General features: G+C 43.4%; 1 protein-coding gene across 1 annotated transcript in view; it reads right to left on the bottom strand.

Annotated features, from left to right (window-relative positions):
• The window catches only part of KANSL1 (KAT8 regulatory NSL complex subunit 1), a 172,228-nt gene extending 147,270 nt beyond the window's left edge, over nucleotides 1-24,958 (bottom strand). The window contains 1 exon segment of the mRNA XM_078850719.1: nucleotides 24,809-24,958. The gene's annotated coding sequence lies outside the window, so the exon portion shown is untranslated.
• Between the last annotated feature and the right edge of the window lie 545 nt (nucleotides 24,959-25,503).

The following is a 25,503-nucleotide window of genomic DNA, read 5'->3' as shown; positions in this document are numbered from 1 at the left end:
TTGTCACAGAAATTGGGAGGCTCAAAGCAATATGCTGGGGTCACTGAACCTGAGTTGCACTCAAACTCTGTAAATCTGAGCCTTACCCTTTGGCAATTTTCAGAGAGATAATCTGTCCTTGCGTACATACCTTGCTCTCTGCCTGCATTCTGCAGAGGCTCTTTTCGTAAGTTTTGCCCCATGTCTCCACTGCTCCCCGAACAAGGAAAAGGAACCCAGAATACCCCACCTTATCCATGCTGCTACCAGCAGTGGCAAAGGGTCTCCAGCCTCACCTTTTCTCTCAAAGCAGCAGAACTTGGGGGGAAGAAGAGGAGATTAGAGCAGTGCAGGAGAGTGGAGGAGCAAAGGAGGGAGCCACAGCTGTAAAATGGGGAATATAGGGGGACTTCAAGCTCTGCTTCCCCAAACTTCCATATACCTCCCCCACCCCATTTTTGTTCCCCCTTTAAATTATGTCCTTTGTTTCCTGGTTTTCAGAGGTTTGTGCTCAGCGGAGCTCAATGTTCTGGAAGGGCATAAGATACCACGGGGCAACTTTAACTCTGTTAATGAAGTTGGGTTTTTTTGGTTACTGATCTTCTCTAATGACTTGAATCACCACCTCTCTCCAATCCTGCAACTATCTTACAAACAACTCTTCCTATATGATCCACCCCAGCCTCAAATCCTACATAGCTGAAACAAATTCCTCTCTCCCCACCCTTCATCATGTAGACGTGAGTGGTATTTTCTACCAAGACTCATAACCTTGGTAAAGTCTTTGACTCCTCCCTTTGCTCTCCCCCCTCCCATATATCCAGGATCCCACTAAGGCCTGGTCTACACCAGGACATTAAATTGGTGTAACTACATCACTTAGGGATGTGACAAATCCACACCCAAAGTGATAAAGTTAAACTGACCTAACCCCCCCATGTAGACAGTGCTAGGATGATGGAGGAGCATCTATGCCAGGAGTTCTCAAACTGGGGGTCATTACCCCTCAGGGGTCACGAGGTTATTACATGGGGGGGGGGGTCGTCGCAAGCTGTCAGCCTCCACTACCAAACCATGCTTCACCCTCCAGCATTTATAATACATAGTGTTAAATATTTAACCAAAAAAAAAGGTGTTTTAAATTTAGGGGGGGGGGGCGATTGCACTCAGACTTGCTGTGTGAAAGGGATCACCAATACCAAAGTTTGAGAATCACTGATCTATACCAACAGAACCCCTCCCGTTGGCATAGGTAGGTGTCTTCACTAAAAAGTGTGTTTTAAGTGTAGACAAGCCTCAAGTCCTTCCTCTATACATTTCTAAAATCTGCACCTTTCAATTCATCAAGACCCTGATCCACACCTTGGTAACCTGGTATCTAGACTACTGCGACCTCTTCCTACTTGGTTTACTTGATTTTTACTTTACAATCCCTCTCTCGTGTATTCAGTACTCTGCTGCCAAAGTCATCTTCCTTCCCTGCCATATCCATCATCACACTAGAAGCCCTCAGATGGATTTGCAGCTCCTGTATCAAAATTTTAAACTCAGGGTCTTCACTTGCACCTCTTCCTGCCTGGCCTCATCTTCTGTCCAACCACATGCAAACGCCACTAGCCTTCAGGCTCAGTCTGATGCCTCCTTCCACAAGGTGCCTCCATTTTTTCCCATATTACTCCTTAACTTCTTCACCAGGAAATCTTCCTCTACCCTTCAAAATCCACTTACTTTACTTGGGAATGGGAGTCAGTGTTGGAAAGCCAAGATTTCCCAGTATGCCCAAACAAAAGCTTAAGCCTAGCAATATCTGTTGACTAAGAAGTTTACATGCACAGGAGCACAACACATACATTATAATCAAATAACCTCACATTCATTAGCTACATAAACTCTCTTGCTTCCCCCCGTACCTCACAACTTCTTGGGGGCCCATGTTATGCACAAGCTAACTGTAGGCTTCTCAGAGCAGGAACCAGTCCTATTTGTCTACAGCAGTCCATATTTATGGCAATGTTTAAATATTAATACTGAAGAAAGTAATTCTGAAAGGGGGAAAAAAAAACCCATTTTGAGAAGTGATATTAAATGTAGCCAGGAAAAAAAACACATAGGTTAGATTATAGGCACACATAAGGTTGATTGCACTATGTGATTAAAGACTGTAATATTTTGTAAAATATGCGAATAGAAGAGCTATTCAAACCAGTGACTGCGAGCATACAACCTAAGCCTCAAACTCAAAGGTCTAGAACAGGGGTGGCCGACCTGTGGCTGTGGAGCCACATGCGGCTCCTTGTCTAGGCACCAACTCCGGGGCTAGAGCTACAGGTGCCAACTTTCCAATGTATGGGGGGTGGGGTGCTCACTGCTCAATACCTGGCTCTGCCACAGGCCTGGTCTCCACTCCTCCCCTGAGCCTGCCATGCCCTCACGTCTTCCCCCCCAGCCTCCTGCATGCCACGAAATAGCTGATGGGGAGGAAGGGGGAGGCACTGATCAGCGGGTGGGAGGCTCTGGGAGTGCTGCTGACATATTACTGTGGCTCTTTGGAAATGTACACTAGTAAATTCTGGCTCCTTCTCAGGCTCAAGTTGGCCACCCTGGCCTAGAAGTAGGCCTTTAAAAAACTTGTATGCTAGGACTTCTTTCCTAAAAGAAGCCCTCAGTCCTGAACTCTAGATATACTTCCCCCCCCCTTTTTTTCTCTGGGGGGAGGGTTCTTTTCTAAAAAGAAGGAAAGAATATCTTGTCATCTTTCAACATTCTTTAATTGGAAAAGAAGATGATTACCAATTTAGAAGCCTTTTTCCTACAAGTATAACTCTCAAAAAGCTTTAATTAAGAAAACAATGTGACAAAACATAGGATGATGGACTAGTTGTACCATCACACACAGCATGGCAAGCAGTTTGCCTATAATAAAATGATACAGTTTTAAAAGTCTCAGATCTCCCAAAGATTTATGACAGTCAAGATATTAAAGGACGTAGATATCTATGCATGAACCAAGACACTTAATATGCATACAACATCCCTTATCCACATTTAAAGGACCAGTGTCTTCGAATGACTGTTGAGATTGAGTGTTTTATAACCTTCCATGAAAGAATTTAATATTAAAGAGTGACTAATAATTGGATTGTGGAGCCTCAATGATTCAAGACAGTGTACACTCAGTTTACACATAAAAGGAATCAAGCCTGCAAATGAACTCTTGAATCTGAAAGTCAACCTAGCCTCTTTCCTATTCAAGCATAACTAGTAATACTGATATTAAAAAACAGATTATGTTCTTAATGGCACCTATGACCGCTCCGGTCTTCAAATGGCATCATCTGTTATATCGGTCTAACCCCCTCTGTACTCAACAGGGCTTGCACAGGAGTCACTGATGCCATAATTTGGTCTACACAAAGTTAATTACACAGACAAAAAGACGTACAAAAAGGAAAAAGCAAGCTTGACTACCACTTCCCAGAGGAAGTTTGCAGTCTGGCAGCTATGTACAAGAATTAACTTTTACTTGCAAAATGACCTAGTTTAATATGAAGTCTCGGATATGGAATCCCCAACATTATCCTTTTTAAACAAAAGGGATGAGGGAATCACTCTTCAGAGCAAAGATGCATTCAAATGTCAAATGGAAAAGCAAAATGTGAAATGTAAGCAAACGGAATGTTCATAAAAAATGCTTTAAGTATAAACAAAATATCTGAAAACTCAGCTCTTCTTATATTTACAAGACTGGAAAGACTGGCATTCCCCCTACCATAGAAGACTCCACCACAAACCCACAATGCACAGAGCTTTCCTGTATTTTAGGTACATCCTGTGCAACCTGCCAAAGAAATACAGTCTTGAACTCAGGACTTAGATAAGGTAACTAGGTGTTAGTCTCTAAGGTGCCACAAGTACTCCTTTTCTTTTTGCGAATACAGACTAACATGGTTGCTACTCTGAAACAAGGAACAAAAAGTCTATTAATGTTTAAAATATATTCAGATTTGTTGTACACATTCTATTGCTGCAGCTAAAGAAACACCCCCTTTAATTCATGCTCTTTTGAGGAAGTGCTAGGGTCACACACAATGTTAACATTAACTTTCAATATTTTGCCAAAATGTGTCACTGTCATAGAACACTTTACATTTCAAAGCACTATACAAACATTAACTAACTAAACCTTGACACCCCTGGGAGGGGGTTCCATATTTTCATCATTTTACCAGTGAGGAAACAGTTTAAGGCACTTACCTTAGGTCACATGGAAAATTAGTGGCAGAGAGACTAGAACACACAGGCTCCTAGCCCCATGCTCAATCCACTGAACTATACAACCTCTCTTTGATCATTTAAGTGTCTTATTCTATAATGAATCAATAATCCAGTACACCCATTATCCTAACCATGAGCCAAAAGCTTTAATTTAGCAAACTGCTGCCAGACAATAGGTCTCAGCTTTAATAACTGCTCAGGATCTCACACCAAAGAGAGCAATTCAGGGGGTCATCATCACAGCATCCAACACCACCATGAAGTAAATTCCAGGGCTAGGATGCTGAGCACTTTCTTCTAATAAAAGGAACTTAAGCCAGAGTTACCATGTGGTAACTGGTTTGTCACTTTTCATTCCTAAGGCAGAGAAATAAAAAGACAGTTGAACAGAACTTTTCCATTCATATTCATTGCTTCATTATGTCACTGCAGGGCTCAATAAGAGGGCATAAAAATCATGAAGGGAACTCAACGAAGTTTGGTACAACTTAGCATAGTGTTCATAACAGACTTCATGCTACTAGCTTGACTAAAGTCTGGATCAGCTTTCAGTAAAGAAACTGATTTCAATAAAGCTATTTTAAACAAAACACTTTTCACCACCCTCAACACTTCACAGAGCTGGTGGAGAGAGAAAAGTAATTCTGCAGCAACAAGTCTAAACTGAGGAGCTGACAAAGATATGGTCAAACAGGTCTGAACAGACCTGTAAAAGTACCCTTTCCTCTCTCTAGATTTGTTTCAGCTATTCTTTTTCCAATCTGTGCTTTTTCTTGTTCATGTAAAAAAGAAAGATGTTTTCATCCTGGATTCACACAGAGCAGTGCCCAAGCTCCACTCTTTAGACTTAGATCTCCTTGACCATCAGAACTTCTATTTTATTTTCTGCTTTCATTCTTTAACTTAAATTATAGCTTGCCGAGAAGCAAGGTACAAGAAGTTATATTTTCCATCTCTTCTTGGAGTCTGAACAGTTTTGCACTAAGCTACTTGCACTGTCCCCCACCCTAAAGTCTCAGTTTGAATGTACCTTGAAGAGAATATACTCATGGCATAAGACACTAAGCAACTGCATCACCAGGACCCTGTTGTGTGGCAACTCTTTGTCCAACTGAGAAGAGACAGGAAGCCTTTGTATAACAAAGCAGTTCAAAATTACATCCTTAACCATACAGCCGAAAAATAGTACAGGAGTCTGGAGAGGATTTTCTTTTCGGGGAGGAGAAGAACTCTAATAAAAGTTTTTGGACATGCATTCCAGATACACAGAGAGCATTTGAAGACTTTATGACTGGGGAAATGTTATTTATAAAACACAACAAAGGAAATTGTACTTCACAGATCACCTGCCATTCTGATCATCCAAGTGTTGAGAGAGAGACTACAAACACTCTGAACATAAAGAACCATACACAGAAACTCTTACGTATTATTTGTTCGAGCCAGCACATTACCTGATATCCAGAAAAAAAGTTAAATTAACGATAGTTTGTCATCTAAGGTCCAGCTGATGCAACAGACTGTCCCAATCGCTTAGCCACACGGGGTTTGATTTTTTTAAAAAAAAAAAAGAAGCGTGGAAGATAAGACAGCACTGAAATACAGGATAAGAAAACACTTAATTTGCACACCTTCAATAGAAGTTAGTTCTAAATCTCTTCTGAAAACTTTCTAATAAAAGAGAAAAGAGTGCAAGGCATAATCCCTGCAAAATTGATGTGACTTCCATTATCCACCTGCCTTTAGGATGCATGCATGAAAAATGCCTAAATATATTTTTATTCCTTATTTACCTTATTAAAACATCAAGCCTGATCCTCCCGGGCTTCGCTGGTGAACTACTTGGGGACACAAAGCATATGTTTTGTCAGTTCTCTTAACTAAAAGAATAAGGTGTTGAAACTCCAGAGACATGCTTTGAACAAAGTGTTCATTGGGTGTTGGAATTATGTGTGTTAAGAAAACCAGTTTTAAAACGGTGATTAAAGTCACTTCTCCTTCACAAAAATTGTTCAGCTTTTACTCAACTTTTGTGATATTCTCCAGTCACCGTAATCTTCCAGGGTGGACTTCGCTTGCATTTAGTGTTGAAAAAGCATTACAGAAACCACAACAATAACAAAGCTCTCACCTTTTTGGCATTCTTTATACATAATAAAAGAAGCATGAGAGTACATAAGACTGCCATCCTTCCCCCTTTTCCAGGTCACCTTTAACCGCGTTGTGATTAAGTCCACAATATGGACTTAGTTTGCAGCGTAGACAGGGCCTAATATGGATGTACAGTGATCCCACTGAGATGGTACAGTTAAGGAAAAAAATTCCCCCAGCCCCTTCTCCCAAATTAGGCTTTGCCAGTAGTTTACCTTAAGAAGTCCCACAATCAAGTCAGGCAACTATTCTAAGTCAAAGAGGTCAACATCATTTCATATTTAAGTTATGAAATTTGTGGTTAAAAATCTAAAAGGCATCTCACTACCCATAATACCTTTCCCATGCTGTATGGGAGAGCTTAAGGGGAGAATATACACAAAGGGTAACTGGCATTATACATTCCCTTCTGAAAACAATGGTGGGTTGTATTTTAAAAACTTTTAAAAAGGTAGTTATTCAGAAGAGAAAAAAATCAGATTCCCTTCATAATCTGAATTCAAGAAATTAAAGGGTAAGTGGGTGTGTTTAATTTATACTAGTACATCAACTGGATTCTCCAGAAAAAAAAAATAGTTTATTACTAGTCAAAGAGTGTTATGACTAAAGTACTTTCCCAATTTCACAACACATTTTAACTTCCCTGAGGATGGGCTTTTTACCTTGTCTTATTTTTAGAAATACACATCATAGCACACATCACATGACATGATGTAACTGCTAGCAAGAAAATGGCCCGAACTGTTCAAAATAAAGTGGTCAAACAAAAAAATCCAAACTAACACACAGCAATTCCTCACGTACCATGGTCAGTTTTACGGAAAATTACAATTCTGTTTGCCACTCAGACTGGTGGCGTTTATAGGATCCTATATAAACATACAGGCCAAATTTTAAAACAACAAACTTTATTAGCAGGAGAGACTGTGCTCTACAAAAAAAAAAAAAAAAATTCCTAATTTTTTGTACAAACATGAATGGGAAAATTTGTTACGGAAGATACAAAGATGTGCCTTTAAAAAGATCCTAAGCAAATCTAACGGTAGTCAAATTCTTTGTAACCGAGCACCAGAAATGCTCTAACCCTCTTATCATAACAGACATGCAAGAACAGAATAGTCTTTAAAAATGTGAACACACTTATATGCTACTACTTAGAGGGGAAAAAAAATTTTCACCAATCCAAAATTAAAATAACCACACACACACCAAACTTTCAACTGGTTTGGCTGATCAAACCCATGTCAGAACATAGACTGCTGCAGGTCCCAAATGGGCAGAAGGGAAGGCCTGTACACAAAGCTTTTACAAATAAATCAATTACTGCATTTCAAACCATGAGAAGGTGACAGACATTTACACACATGCCCCACTACTACTTTTCATACTTAACGTTGCACTTAGCCCTAAATGTTATTGTGAAGGGGCAAGCTCCTCACGCAAAATTATGCAAGGTGAAGATTATGCAACTTTCTTCTGTTTAAGATCAAAAGGGGGAAACAAAACAAAACCAAAACCGGAATTTTAAAGTAAACACCCATATCACCCTTTGGTCTCTTCCAAAAGGGATAGCTTTGGATTGGCTTCTTTGTTTTTGAGAAAACAGACTGCAGACTAAGGCTAGGATCGAGCATTACATACCATACAAGCAGCAACACACCACAAGGACTGCCAGCCACGTGACCGAGATGGCAACACACACGGGCGGGGAGTGTGAATGGCACTGGGGGCGGCAATGCAGGACTCGACACTGGAACTTTTGGGTCCGCCGCATTCCAAAAACCGGCCTAGAAACCTTCCATACGCGATCGTTCAAGTTTATAAACAAGCCACAAAAAGCTCCAGCCCTGGCGCAAGATTTCAATTTAAAGTGGCGCCATCAACCCAACCTCCTCCCCAGCGCCCCCACCACCTCCACGCAATGGATCCGCAGTACTTTGCTGGCCACACGCACTCGGGGAGGGAGTCGAAACACACAGAGACATTAGCACAAGGAGAGCTACCTACAGGGGGAGATTTAACAGGCGGGGCTCAGCCCGAGCAGACCAAAATACAGCCGCTTCCCCCAGGAAGGCACCAAGCCCCGCAGCGAAAACAAAGTCAGGCCCCTGCTCTCCCCCACATGCTCCGCCACCGTGACCCCGAGCGCTTTACCCGACACACGCTCCCAGGAGCCCCGGGCCCGGCCGTGCCTGGCGCCGGGCGGGCGGGCCGCCAGCAGCCGGGCAGAGAAGTTCGGGCTGAGGCCGGGGCTGGCAGAAACCCACATCAGACACGTTCGGAGGCGGCGGCGCCGGGCACCGAGGCAGCCGCGGTCGCAGACGGTGAAGGTGGAAGCGAGCCCCCCTTTCTCCCCCTCCCCGCCCATGCACGCGGCGGGAGCCGCGCAGAGGGAGCAGGAGCCATTTAAAGTTGCCTGGCTCCGCGGGGCCGGCGGTAGTTGCAGTAACAAAGGGGCAGCGGGAGGGAGGGAGCGCGGGAGGGAGGGAGAAGGGCAGCGGGCGGAGGGGCGAGGGAGCGGGGCGGCAGCGGCACCTACCACGTGATGGAGCCGAGAGCACAGTCCGGGCGGATTCAGCCCCGCACAAAATGGGCGCAGTTTGCAAACAAGCGCCGACCGAGGGGAGAAGCGGAGCCGCAGCCGGCACAGGCACCGCCAGCCCCGGCGCCAGCCCCGGCTCCCCCCCCCGGCTCGGGCCCGCTCGGTCTTCCCCGGCGGCGGGGGACGGGGCTCTTCTCTTTCTCCCTTCCCGGGTGCAGAGCGGCGGCGGCGGCGGCTGCAGCCCGGGCTGGGGCGGGGGGAGAAGCTGCCCCCCCACCCCCGGCTCGGGGAGCGCCCTAGAGCCGCCGGCTGCGGGTCCCCGCCGGTCCGCGGGCGCTGGGCCGGGCGCTCGGCGTCGCTCTCCGCCCGCGGGGCGGCGGCGGAGCGAGCGCGGCGGTGCTTCCCCCCCGCTCCGGGTGAGAGCGGCGGCGGCGCTGCTCGGAAAATGGCGGCCAGGCTCCTTCTCTGCCCTCCCCCTCCCTTTAATCGGAGAATGCACCGGGCGGGGGAAGGGAGGGGAGGGGAGGCGCAGCGCCCCCGCCGGCCGCCCAGCGCACTGCGCCCGCCCGCCCGCCCGCAGCCAGGGGGCCCCGCAGAGCCGCCGGCCGGAGGGCGCGGGCAGCGCGCTCCCGAGCGAAGCGGCCGGCGGCCGCCGCGCGCAGCACTGCGGCGCCGGCCACGCATCAGCCAGGCCGGGCGGGGAGCAGCGGCTCCGGCCCGTGGGGCGGTACTGGCGGGGCTCAGGCGGCTCCCCGGCCCGTGCACCGAGGAACGAACCCGGGGAGTGTTTGCGGATCACAGTACTGGGCCCGGGCCCTGGGTGGCCCCTCTCGCCGGCCCCGGCCCCGGCCCCGGCCCGGGGAGCCAGGCCCTGTACGGCCCGGGCCCGGCCTGGCCCTGGGCCCGCAGAGCCCAGCTGCCTATTGTCCTGCTGGTGCAGTCAGGCGCCACTGACGCCGCAGCGCCAGCAGCTGCTCCCCTGTAGCGCACCCGCTGGCCGCCAGAGGGCGGGCCTCCAACAGGGTTTTGTTATTTTACTCCGCATGCGCCGCATGCCCGCCCTGTTCAGAACAGCAGCCCTAAGCAGGGGCGGCTCTGCAGGTGACGCAGAGCGTGCTGGGAAGTGTAGTCCTCTCGTAACCCCATGCTCTCTTAAGGTATCCGTTCTTTGCAAGCTCAGCTAGAACAGTCCCAGGGTAGCCCACCCTGTAGGTACACACACACAGTCCCAGAGACACACAGCATGCACTCTTGGCACCAGGGACTCTAACGACTCAGTCAAGCATTCACCAAAAGTATGCACCAACAAGAGTGAGATTTTTAAAGACTCTTAATCCAGCCCAAAAGAAATTCTTCCTCCAAAGGAGGACTATGGCAAGGCCAATGTGGTACTACTGTACATACAGTGTTGAGATACTGCTTGGAACAAGAAATTGAACTTGCAGTTTTCAGCTAAGTTCGGGGTCACAGCCTTAATGTTTTAAGAAAAGGAGGACTTGGGGCACCTTAGAGACTAACAAATTTATTAGAGCATAAGCTTTCATGAGCAAAGTGAGCTGTAGCTCACCAAAGCTTATGCTCAAATAAATTTATTAGTCTCTAAGGTGCCACAAGTTCTCCTTTTCTTTTTGCGGATACAGACTAACACGGCTGCTACTCTGAAACCTGTCTTAATGTTTTAAAACACCCTAAACGAATCTACTAATATGACCACCTGTCTCTGCAGGGATGAACTCCAGGTATCACAACATCATGCTGCTATGCTGGTGCATCAGCATGTAATGACATAACCTTATCAAAATATTCGGACATGGCAACATGTGCCCTGTGACTAAATCATTAAGCATTGTAGAACAGAAGTCATTAAAAAAAAAAGCCACCACAGAAGACCTGCAGTGTGTAACAACTGTTTCCTATAGTAATACAGAAGCTCAAAAATAGTGCATCTTATAAATGTTGCTGAGGTGTCTTAGTTCAATACTGTGTTTTCTGTTGGTATAAAAGTGAGCTAAGCAATTTCAAGCAAAGGCTGGTGTGCTGTACAGATGCTAATTCAAATACACATCAGTTGAACCTTAATCACATCAAAATATAGCTACTAAATGATCAGTTTTTATCTTGATTGAAAGTAAACACGTACAATAGGAAACAACACTATACAACTACCTTAAAAATTGCACAGCAGGCAAAAATGCAGCTACTGCAATAAAACCCTTCTTACTTCGTTCTGCAAAAATAAGTGCAGCAGTCCTGAAAGGCATATTAGAGATTTATTTTTTTTTGGTGAGATATTATTCAAAGCTTATTTAAACAGTTTCCTATTTAAGGGAAGGGAGGGAGATTTCTATAGAACAGAATTTGTACAATATCACTTTGTCACATCAGTGTGTGTGTGTATATATTAGTGGGGGTGAGGGTGATACATTTAAAAAAATAGAAAAGGGCACAATATTAAACTTAGAAGAAAGGCAATAGTTAACAAAAACAGGAAAACAACATTTTCAAAAGGCATGGTTAAAAAATAGAAAAGGGAACAAAAGCTAAAATTAGTAAATATTAAAGAAGTTTATTTTAAAAACAACCTCACTAGAGGGTCAGCTGGGGAGAGTGTTATATAGTTTAAATGACATGTTTCTTAAATACCATATTTATCACCCAGAATATTTTCTTTATGCGTTGTTTCCTCCCCCACACACACCTTTTGTCTGCTCTGTCTTTATAAAAAGTCTATATGCTTCAGGGCAGAGACTCTGGCTTCCTATATTTTTGTACAGCATCTACCACGTCTGATATTTTAATAAAATATTAGGTTCAGAAACTGGCTAATCCTTTGGGCCTTATTACTTTAATCAGATCCACACAGGTGCACACTTCTGCCCGCATGGAGTCCCAATGACTTCATTGAGGCTCCACGTAGGTGCAAGGGCCCATGTGGCTCTGATTGAAGGAATGAGGCCTTTGTGTTTAACTCCTTAAATATGATCCAAGGGGGGGAAAAATGGATTTTCCCTCCCATCCCCATCCTTTTACAGGTTATGTCCAAGGAAAGCCTTTTTTATTTTTAAATCCCTGCTTGTTTTTACATGATATTCAGGTCTTGTCCCTATAGTGTCTTCCAGGAAAAAATAGGTAGACAACTGATAAGCTAGTTGTACTATCACAATTATTAAGGAAATGAAAGCCGAGTGTCAGAGGAAATTATTTTTAGTCACTGTTTAAAACTTGGGGGAGGAGGGAGGGATAGGAGGAGCTGAGCTTGTTTGGTTTTGATACCACTTATTTAGTTTAAATGCATGCCAAACAGTCGGAATTAAGTTCTTTTAAAGATTCAGTACCTCGACCTTTCAATTAAGGAAAGGAAAAGCTCCTCGGGTCTTTGAATTGCCAAGAGATCTCCAGCAGAAACAGGAAAAACAAAGACTTGATATTCCTGAAATCACTATCTGGTGTTCTTTTCATTTCTTAAACACTACAATAATAAAAACATAAAATACAATAATCTCTTTTTGGGGGGAAGCAGGAATGGGGGAAGAATAGGTAACTTTTAAAGAATGGCTAGTTTCCTCTGTTTCAGATGAACTGCTGGAGAGGGGAAGGGGTTGGCTGTGTAAAAAGCCTCAGGTTGCTAGGAAACAGGACCGTGATTCTTGGGATGAGCCAATTTCAACCCATCTCTGCTGTCGCTGGAGCCCCCATTCCATCCATGAGCCTGAAGCATCCTGCCACTATTCTTTGTTGGGTCCCATATTGTGCTTCAGGCCAGGAAGTGGCATATATCAGCATCTGAAGCGAGGGGTGGGATCAACCTTTGAAGCGAAGGCTATCAGCGGAGTTAAGTGAGAAGCAGGTATCTACCCTTTGTGGAGTACTTCTTTCAGTATTTAAAAAGTGAGACTAGGGTTCACATAAGAGACATGGAAGGGGGGGTGAGTCAGAGGCTAAGTTTAACTCTGCTTAGAACTTTCAGAATGAATCTGTTCCAGATAAGGATTCTAAGGGCCAACTCCTGTATTTACATCTTTCACACTTTTATGATGAGCTAATCTAGAAGGATCAGACTCTTAGGGGTCCCATTCTCAATTACCCTCCTAGATTATTTGGTCTTCTGTGGGGAAACCCTCTTCTGCTCCTGCTGCAAATGAAATACACGCTGCTAGAGCAGTATAGAGGGGCCTTAATGCAAAATGAGAGCCAGGTCCTATGTGTTGTATACCTATACTGCAAAATCCACTACCATATGCGTCACTACAGCAGCCTCTTGCACTGCACAGATAAGGTACCCTGCTAGTATGCAACTAAACCCTGATACTGAAAACATTTATATACATGCTTAACTTTAATGTGGATCTACAGCCCCTGACTTCAATGGGACTTCTCACATGCTTAACTTTCAACATTAAGTAATCAGAGGATCGGGACCCTCGTGCATATTTACATTTGCCGTGAACCCTGTATCATAATTACCATACCATTAGCTGAGTAGCAGGTGGAACTCCAGAACCCGTCAAGAGACGGCAGATTATACAGAATTAGCTGTAGAATCACACTCTTAAGTTATACTCTGGACTCTACCACTGATTCACTGCACTATCCTACTTTACCTCTCTGCATCTCAGTTTCCCCATCTGTAAGTTGATTATACTTAGCTACCTCACAAGGACATTTGGGAGCGAATGACTATATAGTGCTCGACATGTTCAAAGCACTGTACAAGTGCTAATTATCAATGAGGAGTCTTAAATGAGCAGATGGGTCACTGGTGAGCAATCAGAAGCACCCTTTTTCTGAGGCCTGGTCTACACACAGATTTTGTACTGGTAAAACTATTTCAGTTATAGGTGTGATTTTTTTTTTTTAATATCAAATAGTTATACTAGTGTAACCCCTACCATAGATGCAGTATAAAAAAAAAAAGGAACCTTAACATGGGGTTAGTTGTTGAGGACACAGAAAATTACGAGAGAGAAATCAGTGGGAGAATCTACTCAACACTTTAGCTGTCTATACACAAATGCAAGGAGAATGAGGAACAAACAGGAAAACCTGGAAGTATTAGTACATAAGATAAATTATGACTTAATTGGCATCACAGAAGCTTGATGTGTCTCATGACTGGAATATTGGTATAGAGGCACTCAGCTTCTTCAGGAAGGAAAGGCAGGGTAAGAGGGAGGAGGTGTTGCATTATATATCAAGAATATATATACTTGTTCTGAGGTCCAAAAGAAGGTCAGAGGGAGATCAATTGAGAATCTGAGTAAAGAGAAATGGAGTAAAAAAATAGGGGTGATGTCATGGGAGGGGACTACTAAAGGCCACTAAAATCAGGAAAAGGAGGTGGATGAGGCATTTGTAGAACAAACTACAGAAATATCTAAAAACACACAACAGGGTAGTAATGGAGGGGGGGGGACTTTAACCACCCAGACATCTGTTGGAAAAGTAATATGTCAAAACACAAAATTTCCAGTAAGTTCTTGGAATGGACTGGGGACAGCTTTTTGTTCCAGGAAGTGGAGAAAGGAACCAGGGAGACAGCCATTTGAGACTTGAATGTGACCAATGGGGAGGAATTGGAAGATGGAAGGCAATTTGGGTGAAAGTGATCATGAAATGATATATTTCATGATTCTAAGGAAAGGAAGGAGTGAGAACAGCAGAACAAGGATAATAGATTTCAAAAAAAGCAGACTTTAATACAATCAGGGAGCAGGTCGGTAAGGTCCCATGGGAAGAAAAATCTAAGGAGATAATATTAAAGGCACAACTGCAAACTACCTCGATGCAAAGGAAAGATACAAAGAATAATAGTAAGAAGCCAATACGGCTCCATCAGGGGCTCTTTAGGACTTGAAAATCAAAAGTGAATCATAGCAAAAGTGGAAACATGGACATATTGTTAAGGAAGAGTACAAAAAATAGCACAAACATTCAGGGACAAAAATCAGAAAAGCTATGGCACAATATGAGTTATAACTAGCAAGGGACACAAAAGGCAATAAGAAGTTCTTCAAATACATTAGGAGCAGGACAAAGGAAAGTATAGGTCCTCTACTTAGCTGGGAAGAAGAGCTAATAACTGGTGATATCCATAAAGTGGAGGTGTTTCATGTCTATTTTGCTTCAGTCTTCACTAAAAGGATTAAAGGGTGCTTGACATAATTAATGACCAGATGCTTGACATAATTAATACTAACAAGGGGGAAGGAATGTAAACCAAAATAGGGAAAGAACAGGTTAAAGAATATTTAGACAAGTTAGATGTATTCAAGTCTGCAGGGCCTGCTGAAAGTCACCCTACAGTACTTAACGAACGAGCAAAAAACAACCTCAGAACCATTAGCAATTATCTTTGACAACTCCTGGAGGACAGGTGAAGTCCCAAAATACTGGGGAAGGGGAATTTTTAGTCTTGAGAAAAGAAGACTAAAATGGGACCTGATAACAGTCTGCAAATACGTTAAGGGCTGTTAGAGGAAAGTGGATCAATTGTTCTCCAGGTCCATTGATGGTAGATGAAGTAGTAACAGGCTTAATCTCCAGCAATGGAGATTTAGTTTAGATATTAGGAAAAACTTTTAACTATAAGTTAAGCTTGGAATAGGCTTCCAAGGGAGGTTATAGAATTCCCATCATTGGAGGTTTTAAAAAATGAGTAGGACAAACATCTGTAATGGGTTGGTCTAGGTTTACCTGACCTTACACAGTGCTGGACTCCATTACTTCTCAAGGTCCCTTCCAGCCCTACATTTATGTGATTTTATAACCAGTATAAAAGGTTCCTTATAACATTATAGCTTATTCCTGTACAGCAGGGGTGAGGAACCTTTTTTCTAGCAGGGGCCATTGACCCACATCAAAAAAAAATCAGTCAGGGGCCACACACAGCCCCACGGGGAGTGGGGTGCAGAGGCTTGGAGCTTCCCCTTGCAGAAGCGTGAGCTGGTGCTCGCGGCTCCAGCCCTGCAGGGGGGCTTGGGGCTTCCCTAGGCTCTGGGGTGGGGCCAGAAATGGGTTCAGGGTGTGGGAGGGGCTTGAGGTGCAGGAGTGGGCTCAGGGCTGAGGACTGGGGTGCGGCTCTGACTAGGGGTGCGGAAGGAGGTTCAGGGTGTGGGCTCTGGGTGGGAGATTGGGTGTGGAAGGGGGCTCAGGGCTGGGACAGAGGGTTGGGGTGCATGTGGGGGTGCGGGGTCAGGGAGGCAGTTCCCTCATCATCCCTCCACCTAGGGGCTGCAGGGACATGGTGGCGAGCCAGCACTCACAGCTCCAGCCCCGCGGGAGGGCGCCGAGGCTCGGGGCGTCCAGCCTGCAGCGTAGAGACTTGCCACGGGCCAGATTAAAAGAAGCAGCGGCCAGATCCAGCCTGTGGGCCAGAGGTTCCTCACCCCTGCTGTACAGGAATAAATGATACCAATATAAGCACTTTTTATACTGGTTAACTGCACCCACACTAAGGGATTGTACCACTTTAACGACACGACAGTACTAATACTCTGCTAACACACTGGTTGCGGTAAAGCAGTACAACCTTCATGTTTTGACAAGGCCTGAATGTACTGCTTCCAGGTAGCAAGGGCAAGAGGCTGGTGATTTTCTTTTTTAAATGAGTCCCACCCTGGGTCTGCCCATCAATGCTGTTAGTTATGGAAGTCATAGATTACATATTTTCCTAATTTTTTCAGGACAACATTTTGCTATCTGATCCAATTGCCAGCCCCAGTGCAGGGACTGAAGATCCACTGCTTCTTCTAGTGGCCAAGGTAAGGCCCCGAGTCAGCAAAGTGGGAAAGTCAGTGATCTTACTTACCTTATCTGGCTGAGAGCTCCATAGTCTTGGTCCTGCTCCTGTGAAGGTACTGTCTCCTGTGGTCGTAAGTCCCCCCCTTTTGTTTGACAGTTTCATTGTTCCAGTGGAACATATCTATCATTAGAGGTTATGGAGAAAGAGACAGCCTCTCAGGTAGCTAGGACCAGATCCATGCATGACCTTGAAAAGCAGTCCAGTGTCCTTGAACTGTACTCTGTATTTAAACAATGGGAAGCCAGTACAAAGAACAGGTATCAGGGTGGTGTGTCCTCAGCAGTGTTGGATCAGGCACATACCTGGACTATGCAAGAGCTATACTGGCTTCCTAAGGGTAATATGAAAAAATTGTTTGTGGGATAGGGTCAGATGATGAAGACCTAGGTAGTAGCAGTGTTCGCACTGAGCTCTGGATCTATTTCCCACTGGTCCAAAAAAAACTGCCCTTTAGAACGGCAGGGTACTGAACCAAGATAGGATTTTACAATGGCAGAAGCATCCCTGGCCACTTTATATATTAAAAAAAACAAAAAACCACCACACATACACACAATATCTGGGAATTAGATCAGCACAAAAGCAGAGAAGGCAGAAGTCTCCTACCAATGATAATGGTTCCAGTAGCAGTATGTGTTCAGACATAAGCACCACGGAAACAGAAAGACATCTTGACAGACAGAATCATTGAATAAACAGGGAAAATTTCTCATAGCAATGAGGAGAAAAACCATGACGGTTTCCAATCCTTTCTACATTCTGTCTTGGAAGAGTTTTTTGCTAAACTGAAAGACCTAACTGAGAATCAAGATTTCTAGTTCCATGCCTCCAGACAGCCCATGTCTAAATCGTGCCCCTTCTTGCTGCACATCTCACCATCTTTCCTCTGTCCACACAGCTAAAACACTTGCTCAGGCCCTCTTCTCCCATAAAGTACTGTAACTTTGGTCTTGACAAATATTTTACCACACCATCACCTCTCCATTATATCCATCCAAAATGCTGCTGCAAAAACCATTTGAATTCAGACCTTGATCCCCTTTGCACCCTCCACCACACAAGCTACTTGTCTTTTCTTTTAAAGCACTTCACAGCTTAGCTTCACCTTCCCCATCATCTCATATATGCTATTGGACAGTTGACCCCTGCCCTCATTCAACCAACAATACCAGCCTACATAGCTCATGAGTCCACTTTTAGCTCAAACATCTTCATGTTTTCTCCAATGCCTTCCCTTAAGTACAGGAAGAGCTCCCTGTAAAAATCTGCAGAGCCACTATATTATCCTCCTTTGAATCTCTTAAAACCCTCCCCTGCTCTGATGCTTACAAAACACTCAACAATGGTTAGGCAACTGGTATGCTGACTGCTGCTTATTACACTAATTATAATTGACAATTACCTTATGTTCCCCACATTAGATTGTTGCCTTCACCTATTCTCATTGTACTTAGATTGTAAATTCATAGGGACAAAGATAGTCTTGTTATATGCATGTACAGTACATAAAGTAATAGAGTCCCCAATTCTGCCTGGGGCCTCTAGGTGCTTTTGCAATGCAAGTTATGCTACTATAGGAAACTCAGGTATATGGAGAGACTCCTAACCTTGCAAAGAAAACTAGAAGTTTGAGAAACAAGCAGAAGTTAGTAAGAACAGGGGTCACAGAAGAAAACGGAATTACAGACCTCCCTGGAAACACTCCACTTTCTAATCCAACTTTATTTTTTGCATACTGGCTTCCAGGTTTATTAAATATTCCAACAACAACAACAAAAAGACATGTTCAAAATAAAAGGGCACACTCTACTCTCTGAGCCCTAAACACAGAACTGTGAGACTTTTGTCTGGTTCCACAACTATAAATAAAGAAACTGGAGCTAAAACAGATCCATCACATAATGGCAAGATCATTGATTTCAAATATTTTTCTATAACATTACAACAGGCTCTCCTTGGGCCGCTCAGATTATTGGATAAGTTTTGAGTTGCTTAATAGAGTCAAGGAGGAAGAGTAAATTCCTCATGCAAAAAGCTACATAGTCCAATTGAAAAGTAATACTTTTAGTTAAAAAAAGCAAACACTTTTAGTTACTAAGTTGCTTAATTTGATGCTCAAGTTTATAATTAAAAAAAAATCCATTGCTTGTTCCTATATTCAAGGAAAGTCTACAATTTAAAAAATTTGGGAACTTAACTTTTGTTTTTTATTATCAAAACATGAGGGGAATGATTTTAACTTCCGTCCCTAGAAACTCTGTGGTATAAAGTACCTAAAATTGAAAATAATCAACTATGAGCCATAGTAATGTGTCTTTTTCTAAGGGGGGGGGGGCGGGAAAATGATAATGAAGGATATTTCACCATGATAGAATAAATTAACTTTGCCACCGAATTTAAGCATTCTATCCGCAGAATATGGTCCCATTGTGCCATGAAGTACACGGGTTCTTGATTATAGTAAGCAGGTCAATGGTCTATCTTGTCTAAAAGTCTGTCTGATAGTGGGAAATTTTGCATGTTTTTGCATAAGCCTCTTTCCAATACTGCACCCATCTGTGGAATATGGATAAGTACATCTTCCTACAGGGGAAGGTACAGGTAGATACAGGAAGTACTATCTATTCATACTCCACAAACTATTGACAATGCTGAAATTATCAGACCAACTGGAACACACAGCGTTGACTTTTATGGCATAGTGTAAGGCTAATGGACACAGTTCACCACTGTCTTGGCCTTGCACCTTGTGTCATAATATACATTGATGCTAAATGGCTGTACAATGCTACCAAATCAAATGGTAGGATTTTACATTAGTTTTGCACAGATGCGACTGCACACAAGGTGAAGGACAATATAGACCAGTGGTTATCAAACTGCGGGTTGCGGCCCAGTACTGGGTTGCGGAAAGTAAGGCATTCGGTCGCAGTGGCTCTGGTCAGCACTGCCGACCAGGCCATTAAAAGTCACACTGGCGGTGCTGCCCAGCTAAGGCAGACTAGTCCCTACCAGTTCTGACACTGAGCTGCATGCGGAAGCAGCCAGCAGCAGGTCAGGCTCCTAGGTGAGGGGGCCACGGGGCTCTGCCTGCTGCCCCCGCCCCGAGCACCAGCTCCGCACTCCCACTGGCTTCCTGCCAGCGGGCTGGCCAATGGGAGCTGCGCAGGATGACGGTGCCTGTGGGTGAGAACCATGCGGAGCTGCTTGCATGCCTCCACCTAGGAGCGAGACCTGCTGCTGGCAGCTTCCGGGGCGCAGCGCAGTCCCAGGACAGGCAAGAAGCCTGCCTTAGCACCCCCGCTGCGCCGCTGACCAGGAACTGCCCAAGGTAAGCCCACGCCACAATCCCCTGTCCCAGTCCTGAGCCCCTCCCCCCAACCCAGAGCCCGTTCCTATACCCCAAACCCCTCATTCCCAGCCCCATCCCAGAGCCTGCACTCCCAGCCCAGAGCCCTAATGCCCTCCAACACCCCAATCCCCTGCCACAGCCCCCTCCCACACCCTGAACCCCTCATTCCCAGCCCCACCCTGCAGCCCTCACCCTCCACACCCCAACCCTCTGCCCCAGACCTGAGTCCCTCCCAAACCCCTCTGCCCCAGCTCCGTTGTTTCACAAAACAACAATTTTCTTCAACTGGATCACCAGAAAAAAATGTTTGAAAACCACTGGTATAGACTCAGTCCCCATCAATTTACTCAAGCATTTGCCTAAGCAGCATGATGATGGAATGAGTTACAGGAATGTTTCTTAAAAAGCTTAAACTGATGCTGGTCAACAGGTTGATTTTATATTGAGGGCTATACTTGGTCCCCAAGATTGATACAAGTCTTAAAGGAATAAAATAAAATTTATAAATAAAACTAACATGTTTCATCTTAGCAAAACTGGCATAGCTCAAGCTGTAACTTTATTGCTTTAATTGCTAATTATGAGGAGTTATTTCACTTTTGTGTGATGAAGGGGAAAACACATGCAGGGAAATGTGATTCTGCACCAAATGTAAACCTATTGCCACCTGGAACACCAGAAAGGTGAAGGCTAGCAGTGTTATGGGAGTGATGCTTTCAGTTCTTAAGGGTGGATCTACACTAGGAACTTTTGTATCCTTTCTTTAGGACCAGTAAAAAGAAAAGGAGAACTCGTGGCACCTTAGAGACTAACCAATGAAGTGAGCTGTAGCTCACGAAAGCTTATGCTCAAATAAATTGGTTAGTCTCTAAGGTGCCACAAGTCCTCCTTTTCTTTTTGCGAATACAGACTAACACGGCTGTTACTTTAGAACCAGTGCAGCTCCACTGATGTTGACAATGGTGGAAGTATAAGCGTAGACATCAGGCAGGCATTTTAACCATGATGTTCCCTAATCCTGTTCTGCAGAGTAAAGTGATACCGTGGTAAACGTATCTGCATCCATTCTACACAAGTGCTTCCACTCCTGGTAGCAACAGTGGAGCTGCACATGTGCTAGAAAACAGTATAAAGGTTTAGAAGCATTAGCTAGTTGTTAACAGGAATGGGGGTATATTTCATCTGTTAAAAAACAGTACCTGGAATAGCCAGCCCTAAAGGAAAAAGAGTAGCTGAAAGTCTTCCAATACTTCTTTATCCTGACCAAAAGGAGACCACAGCCCCTGCCTCAGGCTCACGGCAACATTTTTTTTAATTGATTGGACTTTCTACAAATATGGTCTTTTGCTTTTTCTCATCTTCTGAGGCAACAGAAAATCTGGGAATTTCAAGACACTGACAGCTTTCAGTGGTTGATAATAAAGATTCATAGGTTAAAAGTCTTCTCTGTTTTACTAGCAACCTCTTAGATTAACAACAATAGTTGTAAAAGTCTGTTACTTTTCACAATTGACGCTCTTGGTTTACTTTTTGCAGGTCGCTCGGATTAGACAATAAAACTAGACTGGCCAATTTCACTGTTTTTTATCAGTTTCCACTTCTTAGTCTTCTGCCCTAGAAGAACACTATTAACCTGTGTTTCTCACACTCTCACACACACACACACACACACACGCGACATTCAAGTTCTGTGTGACTAAACCTCCCTCTTGCTGGCATGTGCGTGCATGAGCTATAAGAAATCTCATATAAGGAGCTACACTAAACTTGGCGGCTGTGCTTAAGGATGACCTCATCTTCTGCACTCACATTTGCATTATATGCAATGATTTCGCATTAGTCTGTGATATCCCAATACAAGTTTAGGGAAACCTATCATTTATTGAGGGAATAAAGCAATAATGACAAGACATGAAAGCTTTATCAGACACCAACTAGCTGAAAACTAGAACTATTAGCCAGCACCAGCACAAAAGATGAGTGGGTGCAGGGACACCGCTACCCCCAGTAAAGTGCAGGGATATCCCCTCGGTGAAGCCCAGCCCCACTCCAAAAAAAATGCTGGGAATGTGCTGAAAGTCCTAACAAGATGCTGTGCCTCTATCCTTCTTGAAGAGCTATATTTCTCTCATTATCAGATGCTTACTAGCCAGAGGATGTGAACCGCTTGCTTCAAACACATCCTCTCACCCAGACCTTTCGGACTACTGGAAGGCAGAAGAAATTAATTCTCTCCTTCTTACACCTACCCCAGACCCTCCTGATTCTAGTGAAGGGAGGTTGCTTTCATTACTCTACCCTTTCCATAGCCTCCATTTTTTGGTTCTCTCTCAGCCACCAAGAACAGTTCAGGTTACTTAACTCTGGCGCTATTTAACAACTTTTCCAAGCTGCAGCATGAAACCGACATGGTTTGTCCCTTTCACTGAGGCCTACTGGGCCCTGAATATCAGCAATTAAACTGACCAGAATCTTCTCATATTACATCACGCTCAAGACATGAGGCTGACTACATTTAATTTTATAAGGTGTCCCAGGATATCTGTATATAGGCATCAAAGTGCATTATATACCTATGGCAAACTCTTACCTAGTTAATCCATTAATTAATAATTGGCAATTTTAAAATTGGGTAGTCTTTTTCCAATATATTTTTCAAACACATCTAGGCCTGCTTTTCATAGGTGCTGGTCACCTATAGCTCCCATCCACAGAAGTTACAGGAACAGAGCACCTTTGGGGGGGAAAATCACACTGCTAAAATGTAGCGGCAACCTCCAAAACTTGTAGCAGAGAAGTATATTAAATAGTATTAGGGTTTTATGTTGTTGATGTTGTAAATACATACACAGCATAGGTTAGGGTCTATACTTTTATGCTGACCAGCTGCTGATCAATCACTAGTGTAGACTTAGCTAATATATCCATTCATATGGATATTTAGACATTTTACTGTAACATGTTGTAAATTCCACCCTATGCAATCCCACTGAAGGCAGGGTCATTCATTTGCCCTGTATAGTTTCGGGGGGGGGGGGGGGGGGGGAGGAAAGTTGGCTTTCATGACAAATAAGAAAAATGCCTAGTATGGAGAAGGATTGTGACCCTTTCTCCTTTTATGACTGTTGTCCTTTTTAATTTTTATTAAATGCATACAGCTTGGCCAAAGACAGCTGTAATCCTGACATTATAATAATCACTACTACTACTAATAGAATGCTTTACTTCTTCAAAGCGGTGTACGAATATAAACTAATCCTCACAACCCCCTTTTCAGGCACATCAGTATTATCCTCATTTTACAGATGGAGAAAACAAGGCACAGAGAGGTGAAGTGACTTATCCATGCCAAACAGTGACTCAGCAGAAGACTAAAGATTAGAATTTTAGATTTCCTGGGTCAATGCTGAGTACATTAGATCATGCTGACAGGCATATGCAAAACCCTGTGGGAATTACAAGCACGTATAACAATACCAGGATTCGTGTCAGCAAAGAGAATGTGACAGCCACATACAAGCTTTTGAGGGGCGTACACAACAAGGAAAGACATTATTTTCGGGAGAATCAACTAGGAACCTAGGACCAGTGGGATAAATCTAAAGAGGGGGGAAAAAAGGCCAAATATCAGGAAACATTTCCTAACAGTGAAATCAGTCAGACTGAAGCAGTGGAAGCTCAATTTAATGAGTCAATTAAAACTAGGATGAACAAAGCATTAGACAGAATACCTTAAGGATCAATCCTTCACTAAGTGGAGTAATGAAGGCTGCATTAGAATAAACTAGATGGGACTCAGCAGATGTGCTCCATTCCCCTTCAGTCTTTATTATTTCTAAAATGTTTCGAATGTCCCAGCAATATTCTGCCTTATGTATAAAGTGTTCACTTCATCAAGCCCTATCAAGTGTTTACAAAAGACAAAACCCCAAAGACTTCGTAGTAGCAGGTTATAACTTCATATGGTCGGAGAGGCGTTGACAATATGGAGACACTGTCAATTCTAATGCATTTGGAAATCTCCAGATAGATTTTCTGTCCTGCTTATCAGGTTTTCAGACTGAGCTGATTTACACTCTGGAAAATAATTTCTACTAACTCTGTAAAATTATTAAAAATATTAAGGAAGTTATTGCAAGGATATTTAGGTCCCACATTTTCAGCAGGGACTAACCAACTACTAATTTACAACATACAGTGACCTCCCAAATATGCTATGTCAGAAGGCCTTAGTTCATAGTATCAAAAGCTGATATAGCATTTCTGGTACCATGCTCAGTGATCCTGAAATACTTAACTAAAATTATAGTTATTAATAAAAAAATTTTCAAAGATTAAATTCACACTTAAAAAAATACATACACACACTCACAAGAAGCTAAAATAAAATAAAACACCAGAAGTTATTGCATTTTTCCAATTTTAGACAAATGATTTTCTTCCTCAAAAAGAGATCAAATCTAGATATGGAAAGTGAACTTTTGTTTGAGCTATATTCCTGGATCTCCATTTTCTGGTTAGATATGTCTCATGGAAGTGACAGAGGGGTCCTGGTTTTTAAACCTTTCCTGAGAATAAATGGCACCATCAGAATTCTAAACAAAGACTTCAGATACCATGGTGCTTTTCACAGTTCAGGCATTTCTGTATTGAGCAGAACTCTTAAGAAAATGTACCAATATAAAAATGAAGAGATGGCAGGTCCTACCTTGCAGGACATCTTGATAGAATCCATAGTGTCTGGAACAGTTCAGAAAAGACTCAGGTTTGAGTTGTGAGGGACTCTTAATCTTTCCAGATCCAACCAAGTTCTAGTGGTTCTGCAAATCTTTCTTATTTGAAGAAGTGGAAATCTGGTATCTGTAACAAAAAAAAAAAATTAATTAGGGGAAAGAAATATAGCCCACAAACAACTTGCCTTAAGGGGAAAAAAAAGAAAAAAAAAATCAGGATTTAGGGAGAAATAGATTTATCACCACCACCTTACCCCAGAAAGACAGAATACAGAGCAAACACACAAAGCAAACTGTGTAAAGAATTATTCTGGGAAAACTGGACACAACTCCGTAAACTTCTGGAGGACAAAACAGTTGGAAAGCACAAACAAAAATCTGCACACTATATAGATTAATGATTCAGGTAAAGAGATCAAAGTAATGTAAAAATGGATTGGTATGTAGGCACCTAACTCCCTTAGGCTCTTATGAAAATCCCATTTTAGGAAATTCCCTCCATGTTAATTTACACCTTAATCACTTAATTTCATATTACATTTAGTAACGTCTGCCACCCTAATTTATTTTTCAGGATAAGGACTTTTGCGGTGAGGGAGGGGAATAGTTTACAACAAAAAAAGTCATTTGGTTATTTCTGATGTGGTTTTGTTTGTTTGTTTTAAATCGT

The sequence above is a fragment of the Lepidochelys kempii genome, chromosome 27 (genome assembly GCF_965140285.1).
Source record: "Lepidochelys kempii isolate rLepKem1 chromosome 27, rLepKem1.hap1, whole genome shotgun sequence".
NCBI classification, from domain to species: domain Eukaryota; kingdom Metazoa; phylum Chordata; order Testudines; family Cheloniidae; genus Lepidochelys; species Lepidochelys kempii.
This window is presented reverse-complemented; position numbering and strand designations above follow the sequence as displayed.